Source organism: Vulpes vulpes, chromosome 13, assembly GCF_048418805.1.
Source record: "Vulpes vulpes isolate BD-2025 chromosome 13, VulVul3, whole genome shotgun sequence".
Lineage (NCBI taxonomy): Eukaryota > Metazoa > Chordata > Mammalia > Carnivora > Canidae > Vulpes > Vulpes vulpes.
The window spans coordinates 42,239,678-42,248,842 of record NC_132792.1 but is presented as its reverse complement, the minus strand read 5'-3'; positions in this window follow the sequence as shown (position 1 = coordinate 42,248,842).

Below are 9,165 nucleotides of genomic sequence, written 5' to 3'. Positions count from 1 at the left end.
CAACCCTGAGCTCATGACCTGAGCTGAAATCAAGAGTCACTCAATTGACTGAGCGACCCAGGCACCCCAGGAATTCTGTTTCTAATGGATTTGGAAGCACTCTTAGGTGGTATGTAAGACTAGCGAACTCTGGCAGCCTACACACTTGCTTTGAATCCTGGCCACATGGGTTTTCTTATGGCCTCACGGTGTTGTAAATCCCATGAAATCATGAGGCATTCTCATTCACAGTTGAGCCAGTTATAGGCCCTGCCTTGACGCAGAACTTAGCACTTAATATTCGTTGAATAAATTCTTTCAACTGGTAGTAGCAAAAAGATGGATCTTATTTATTTAGATCAACTACAACGTACAAGTGGCTACTTAGCAACTGGGAAGATAAATGCATTGACAATATGGGTTTCCAACAACCCATGCTCTTATATATCATTTCTAGAAGAGTTGCTTGAGAGAATCAATTTTGTATCATTTTTAATTGCCACCCATGCACAAATTGGCCTCAAAACGCCGTATAATGATTATGGTGGCTATATATCACATTGACTGTGACACTGGCTCTCCTAAGTCCAGAGCTAGTTAACATATAATAGAGTATTCACTTCCACTCTTCCTTTCCGATGTTTGTGTCCAAACATTGTTTCTTAAGTAGTCATATTGATCATATTGATTAATACTCCTGGTAGAAATGATGAAAAAATATCGATTTTCTCTTGTAAACCTCATCTCTAACTAAAATATCTGGAGCGTTGCTTCCTTGAACTCCGTAAGAGCTCTCTCCTCAGACCTCTTCCATTCTTACTGATTGCATCTGCAGATGGAAATCAGGTGTGAAAATCCATTAAGATGCCTCACAACAGGACAGACTTTGACTCGTATTGAACTCTCATGTTCTCTCTTCCTTAATTAAGGCACGAGAACATTTTACCATGGAGAATGACTTAGATTATGGATCTTATTCCTTCTAATGGCATGCATTTCACCCAATTGGGGGATAATACATTTCTTACTTCGTTGCTTTGCAAAGAGCCACTTACCCAGTTCTTCCCAGGGAAGAATAAAGAGCGTGATTTTACTTATAAAGAGCGCTCCGTTATCCATGCTACAAAAGAGAAATGAAGTATACAGCTGTTCCCCCAAATTATAACATGTTTTTTTCACTAAACATTTTAAAACCCAAATAAAGAATAGCATTTAAATGAGTTAGCAACATAGAATCTCATTTTAGAGCTAGAAAAACCCTTAACATTTGCAGCACGAGAAAGCAGGAGCACAGGCTTTGGAATCGGATGGGCTGGATTAAAACCCTGGCTATGTGACCTTAAGCAATTTAGAAAACCTCTTGTGCCCCTATAGTTCCTTCTTTATAAGGGTAATTATAGTGATGACTTCTTATGAAAGTAAAAAATAAAATACACCCAAAATAAATTTAAAATGCATAAAAATAACAAAATATCGCAACTGTAATCATACCTACCTCAGAGGCCTTGTGAAGATTTACGGAGATAATAACATATATCCTACACTCAGCACTCAATACATGTTCATTATTTTTACTTTTGATACTCTGTGCATTTCCATCCCATAAGCACAGAATGTGAAAAGAGAACCAAAGAAACTTCCCATGACCTTTCCCGATCTTTGGCAATTAGATGAATAAGCCTCAAAACTTTTATTTTCTAAAACCTTCACTGAGAATGTGAGATGCAAAAGAAAAAAAAAATCACTTGTCTCTCTGGAGAAAAAGAAATACCAAAATACAGAGATGGTCCAGACCAATAGCCGTTTAGGGCAAACATGCAGACAGGACAATCTCTTGGTGGCTGGAGTTTGCCACCTTCTTTCTCCTAAAATATTCACAATAGCAGGACCGTTAGGTGAGGATTCAGCCTACAATGGGTAGCTTTTGTTGCTTCTGAAATTTAAATGATTAGTAAGAACAAGGACAAAGGCATTATCACTAACATCCTTGGTAAAGGCTGCATCTACCAACTCCACAGAAATAGACCCTTCATAAGCAAAAAGCAGGACATTAGGAACTGGAAAGCCCAGCAGATGCAAGTTAGATTGCATTTTTTCAAAATACGGCTGACTGTCATTTTCAATGAATTTCCAGGGGATCAGGCAAGAAGGGAGGAATAGTAGAGCCCCTTGCACTCCTCCTGAATTATGCCTTCTGCTTGCTTTTATATTTAGATTTTTTTAATGCACTGATGATTATAACAGCAATCAATTATTGGGTCCTTACCCTGTGCCAGCCATTCTGCTGAGTACTGTGCATGTATGATCTCATTTAATCCCCACAACTGGTCTACAAGAAAGCCGGTTCATTTTTCTAATATCACGAACGAGGAAACAGCATAAAAAGGTCCTTGCCCAAGGCCTGTAAAGAGCTCATCAGTACTTCAAATGGATCCAAAGCTGGGGGCTAACCACTATGCAAAGTACCTCTAAATAAGAACACACGAGCAACCCCAAGACTCCCAACCACTTTCCCTATCCTGAAGTTCCGAGTCCAGGGCACACAGGGGCTGGACGAGCAGGTGTGTAGATGGGCTGACTCCATTCTTTGCCATACATTCCCTCCCCGTTGCAAGTGTGCACCTGAGGCTATCCTTCTTAGAGGCTGGCTTTCTCAATTAATGCCGGAGAAGGGGAAGAGCTTGCCTATGAGGCGTTTGCCTCAGAGCTCCTGAAGCTAAGTCCTGGAGGTCATGGCTGGGCAGTAATGTCACTCAGAGAAAGTCACCCCTTTGAAAACCGTGCCTTTATCTAAGTCCTCTACAGTTATAGAAGCCACTGTAGATCCTACTGGTTCCATTCATTTGGAAGGCCTTCGACTGAAGAGAGGTAGTATGCTAGACCTGAGAGCTTCAACGTCCATTCTGAGACATTACCAGGCTCTTTTGCTCATTGGCTTTACAGCAAAGGAAAAGTAATTTAACTTGTTTGACTCTCATTTGTAATACGAGGATAAGGTACTAGCTCATTTACTCCAAAACATGCCTTCTTTTACATTTTTACATATCTGGAAGTTGAGGTGTCTTCAGTGGACAGCATCTTCCATTCCCTGCTGGCCAGGAGGCAGTGGTGACAGATCCCTCATCACCTGTGAGTGTGCAGACAAAATTCCCAGGCTGGGTGGCAGTGGAGACAACAGAACAATTGCCCCATGGACCTTGAGGTAGGCCAGGAGCCATGGGAGGGGCAATAATCAGGGTACTGGTAACGTGGGTAGACACCCGAAGCGTAAATGAGCTCATTTTCAATTATAATATTGTCTCATCTACTTCCAGAAATGATTTGGGCCAAAGAGAGTTTAAGTATTTTTGTCCCAGTTCCTCTGTTAGAACAGACTTGGGAAAGACAGACTAAGTTGGGTTAGAGAGGCCTGGGAAATGCGTGGATTCCGCCCCAGTGCTGCTCGCAGTCCCTCTGGTAACCTTCTACCCGCCCAGGGGAGGGAAAGCAGCAGCACAGGTCCAAGCCTGAGGCGGTCGTGAAGGAAGTGATCTTGTTTGTGCTACAGAAAGGAATGAAGTGGGGTCGGGCAGCCCACAGGGACTTTTTCCACTCGAGAGAAACATCGAGAGCACTCCAGCAGTGAAGAGGTTGTGGACAAAGGCGCAGAGGCTGGAGGAGGAAAGCTAATTTACCCATAAATAAATAAGCACGGCTGGCAAGGAGGTTTGCTGAGGAGAGTGGTGGGATCTAGAAGTGGAAGGGGGGGGGGGTGAACCATGGAGAGCCTGCAGGCTGACCATGATGAGCAGCCTTGATTCTGGAGACTACTGAGCTGCCAGGGAAGGTCTCTCCCAACTCATCAGGACTTCAACGTTGAGTGCGGGGAAGGCCATCACTTAGGCTGTTTGTGGTAGGTGTGCAGTCGGAGAGGGTAAGGGGTCGACCTTTGTAAATTAAAGAGAACGGAAGAGACCTCTGCTAAGATGTATTTCTGGTTGAAGTCTTGTTTGTGGGAAATGTGATAGATGAGAGGGGCAAAGGTATAACAGGAGCTCATCTGAGTAGACGTCTGGTGAAGGCGTTCAAATCAGTTTGGGAAATGTCAGCACGAAACCACCTTATTATTCCACTGCGAGACTCGGCAGATCTTTTAAGGGGTATTAGTTATAACATTACCCGTGTGTGGAGCATTGAATGCTTTTTACATTTGTCCCCGGTTGGGGAGTGGGGGTGGTGGTGGTGCTGGTAACGACTTCTGCAACCAGGGTGCCAGTGAGCACAGTTTGAGAAATTCTCAGCTCCTCATGGACCACACTGCAGCTCTCTTGCGAGTAGTTGTTTCTATTTCAGCCTTGGATTATTAACCGAAGACCTCTTACAAGCATATTTTGTATTTTGACCCAGAATCACAGGTGAGCAAGTTGCTGAATGTAACTCAGAGGACAGCGTGGTAAGAACAGTTCATGAAAGCAGGACTCAGACCACAACCGATGTGGATATTCTCTACAGCGTGTGCAGCGTGCACGCACGTAGGTGTATCGCACAAGAGGGTGTGTGTGTGCATATTCCTGATACTCAGCTCAGCTCCACGGTGGGGCCTTGTGCCTGCTGGATGGAGAACATACTAAACGGTAGACTAGTAGGAAGGAGTACCGTGCTAACATCTTTCAAAGTCTTTGCTAACGGGGCAAAAAAAGTGTATTACTTGAACCATCCAAATGGGCAGTTTGCGCTTCCCTTAATTTTACTGTCTGTGACTTTGTCAGCAAAATGCACAATCGTAATAAGTGGAATTGTAAAAGGCTGCCGCTGGTTTCTTGCCGACTCTATCCTTCATCACATGCTCAGAAGACAGGTTTTAAATAGCAGTATCCACCATCTAAGACACATTTGCAACAGGTTTAATTGGGAATGCAAAAGTCTTGCTCTTTGTCAAAGACGATACCGACTTCATTTTCTTTCTTTTTTTTTTTTTTTTAATTTATGATAGTCACACAGAGAGAGAGAGAGGCAGAGACATAGGCAGAGGGAGAAGCAGGCTCCATGCACCGGGAGCCCGACGTGGGATTCGATCCCGGGTCTCCAGGATCGTGCCCTGGGCTAAAGGCAGGCACCAAACTGCTGCGCCACCCAGGGATCCCCCGACTTCATTTTCAAGTAAGCCAGGAAATCAATGATTTATTTACTTTTTGCACACTAGAAGGAAGTCCAGCCATCATCAGTCTTCCAAGAAAGGCTATCGTTGTGAAACTCTCCCTCCCGTCGGGGCTGTGGGGGGACCAACCAACACGGCCTATATTTCTTACGTTTCAGCCAAGTTCCAGAGTGGGTTTCTTCCCAGGTGTGCCATGTTGGTTTTGGCATCTGTGCTTGTACTCCTGGAGTCACCTCCGCAAGGAACGTTCTGTCTTAGTCCGTTAGGGCAGCTACAACAAAATACCACAGGCTTGGTGGGCTTATGAACAGCAGAAATGCATGCTCACGGTTCTGGAGGTTGGAAGTCCAAGAGCAGCGGGTCATCATGATCAGGTGAGAGCAGGCTACTGAATCCTCACCCTGTGGGAGAGCTGGGGATGTCTGTGGAGTTGCTTTTATAAGAACACGGAGCCTATCATGATGGCCCCGTCCTGTGACCTAATCACTTCCTGAAGGCCCCACCTCCAACAGCATCACCGTGGACGTCCATTTCCAACATATCAGTTTGAGGGGAACACAGTCAGACCACAGCACCTTCAGCCTCCTGTTTTGTGGCATCCCCTTGCCCTCATTCCTGTGTTGCTCCTCTGAGAGCGTTCCCTGAAGTAAATGAAGATTCCCCACCCCCAGAATCGAGTTATTAACTCAACTGGTTTGGAAACCGTGTAGCCTCTGCCCCCATCCTGTGGTGACCACTCTCCCAGCCCTTGGGTCACAAGCGTGGAGTCCTTCAATAAGCCTAGCATCACCGAACCGTGGCTGCAGATCTCACTTACAAGAAAACAAAAATGTCTCGTGTTCCCTATAAGGCCCCGCAGAACCTTCCCTCTGCTTATCTTGACCTCAGCCCTACTGCCCTCTTCCATGTCCTACCATTAACAGCTCCTCAAGCCCTCTAGCTGGCTCCTATTTCCAAGCCCCCACCCTTCGTCCCTCTGCCTACCTGGCATGCTCCCCCCTCAGGAGTTCATGACCCATCCCACATCCAAGTTCCCTCTCCCGTGGCACTTCCTTGGAGTGGCCTTCCTAATGCACACAGTGCCACCGTACACCCCCCACTGCTTGAGGTCCTGTCCTGCTTCATGCTTCTCACTAGCACTTGTCAGTAGCTAAATATTTTATGGAATTACTTGTTTAGCTTTCTCTCCTACCAGAATATAAGCCCCAGGAGGACAGATAATTTACCTTATTTATAAATGTCTCCACAGAGAATCTGACTCTGTAGGTCAGCAGGGAGGCCCAGATATCAATTTTTAGACAGCCCAGGTCATTCTGAAGCAACTAAGTAGACCTGCATTCGGAGGGTATTCATTGACATCAAACTTTCCCAAGGTGGTGGTGGTCGTTGAGGTTTATTTCGTTGTTCATTTGTTTAGCTGTTGTTGTTGTTGTTGTTTTAAAGAGAAACTTCTTTCTTTCCCAAGCCCAGAAAGAACCGTGACTCAATGTTGTGATCTGCCAGGAATCGTTTAAATAGTAATAAGGAGAGCTGCAGAGGGAAATGGAAAGTGAGAACTCCCTAGAGAGATGGGACACTCTCTCAATAATTGAGACATGATTGTATGTTGAAGACAGTAGATGCTCCTAATTGGCCGAACCCCAGTGTTGGAAGTGTTATCATGATCACATGTGGCCTATTTTCCTTCTCGGCTCCTGTCACATAACATTTATGTGGCACATCCCCTAGTCTTCCCCACCTTCCATGTCTGTGTTATGGTCACCACTTCCTCGTAAGCGCCTCTTAGGGGCAGCAAGTTGCTGTCAGGCTCGCTGGCATGTGGGGGCCATGTTGCCTCGGCTTGGGTTCTGGGAGAACAAGGCTAAGCTGGCCTCTTGCCCTCAGTTCAGGATGAGGAAACTTCCTGGTTGCAAGGAAGGCAGGCAGGTATGGTCTGATGAAGAAAGCACTAAGATAAAAGAAGGCAAATTGTCCCAAACATTAAAAAAAGAAAGAAAAAAGTCTGTTGTGTGTAGACAGAGGAGAGGAGAGAGAGAGAGAAGACCCCAAGAGAGGAGAGAAACCCAAGGCAAATGGGGCAGAGGTGGGAATCCAGATCCTAGAGGTGTCCTAAGGGATCAGGCCAGAGCCTGTGAGGTCCTGGCTACCCAGGTTTCCATTGCAGGCTGATCGCTCACACCCCCAAAATATTTCCTAATGCCTGGGCTGGTGTGTCCTACACAAAGAAATTGAGAGAATCATAACAACTAACTGCGTGTTGCTCCCCAATAACCACAGTCATCTCGCCCCCTCGAGTGGTTCCCTCACCCCTTTGGCATTCGTGTCCTCTGAGGTGAGTGAGCAGCAGTCACACTGCCTCCTACCACCGTCCAATCAGCTGCGAATGGCTTGATCTTCCCTTGTCACTCCTTGGAGTGTTCGAGTCATTCCCCTGCTCTCTGCTCCTCCAGCCAATGTGTTCATTTCTGGGAAAACTGGCACCACCTGATTCCAGCTGCAGACTCACAGTTGCATTTACAATGAGTGTTTATTGAGTGCTGACTGGGTCCTTGGCCTTGCATGGGGCACCCAAAGGGGCTCCTGGTGCCATTGATTTATGTAGGGACCCTCATGGTGTCCAGGCCGCCATGTTGTCTCCCAAGGCTCAGATTCCCACTGTGCGATTTCTCGCTTACTTGACAGTGCAGCACACAAGTCCAACAGCAGCACTTTGGCATTATGGACTGAGAGCAGATACTCCTCCTCTTACCTGTCGGAGGTCTTCTCCCCATTCAACTGTTATCTTTTATCATAGTAAAATAGACCATTTTATTGTGTGGATCTTAAGTTCTTGTGTGTGACGCCCCGCGTGCAAGGTTGAAGAGTCCTCCACAAATGCTACGTGAACCTGAAAGTTCCCAAAGCAAAGTAGTTAACTTGGCCCCACAGCCCTGCTTATATGGATGGAGTGGTGAGATGAGGGGGAGGGGAAACAAAACCACTGTCTGCATTTGTCTGACTCAGTTTCCCCAGTATGACTGAGAACAGACTGACCAGGGACAGATTTGAGCAAACACAACTTTATTTCTTCACCTTGGGGTAAGGGTATGTACACCCACACAGCACAGCGCCCCTGGGCTCATTCCCTCCCCACCCATTGCAGAGAAATAGCTGTATGTTCTTTCACGGCAGACACATTCTTTTATGGTATCAATACATCATTAACACTTCTAGAAAAAATGAGGTTCACCCCCTGGAAGTCTCTGGATTTGTTCATATTTTTCATACAAACTACAAAGCATTTCTCATTTTGCCCAACATATCCATTTGCACGAAAATGTCACAGAGGTGTTTTCAAGAACTACTTATAAGGGAATTACTTCAGTGCATCCCATTTCTGTTCTCGTCTGCTAGTTTCTGGCCTGTTCCAGAAAAAGAGAGAGAGAGAGAGAGAGAGAGAGAGAGAGAGAGAGAAAGAGACATGAACACATTAAAGGATAGGCAACTGAGGTCAGGCCAGCTTGTCTTTTGTGAAAATAAATCATTCAGTCTCGCCCTTATTACAAATGAGAGGGTTTCGAGGTGTCCAGGACTTATTCAAATATGTTTCCAGTTTTTAGAGTTAGAAAGGTGAGAAAAAAAAGTCACATTTCCCAGGAAGACCAGTTGGAGAAGCCAGGCCCTGGGACAGGAGCCCAGCTGGTACACGGAGGAAGCTGAATGGATGGTCCCAAGCCACCGCCCCCCCCCGCCCCCCCCTTCAGCAGCATCGACCTTAACGCCCTCTGTCCCGACACGGCCTTTTGCCCAGGATCGGTCTTCCTGTCCTTTGCAACTATTTTTTGGGCCCATGAAAGTGAGAAGGTTCACAGGGAAAGGAAATGGCTGCTACGGTGTAGTACATACATCACTAAAAACAACAAAAAACCAAGCCAAACCAAACCAAAAACACAACCAAAACTAAAATCCTATGGTTCTGAAAACCACAAACAAAAATGAGCAGGGGTCATGTGGGGGGGGGGGGGGGGGGGGACAAGGGATGGGGCTTCAAACTCTGACCAACCTCTAAC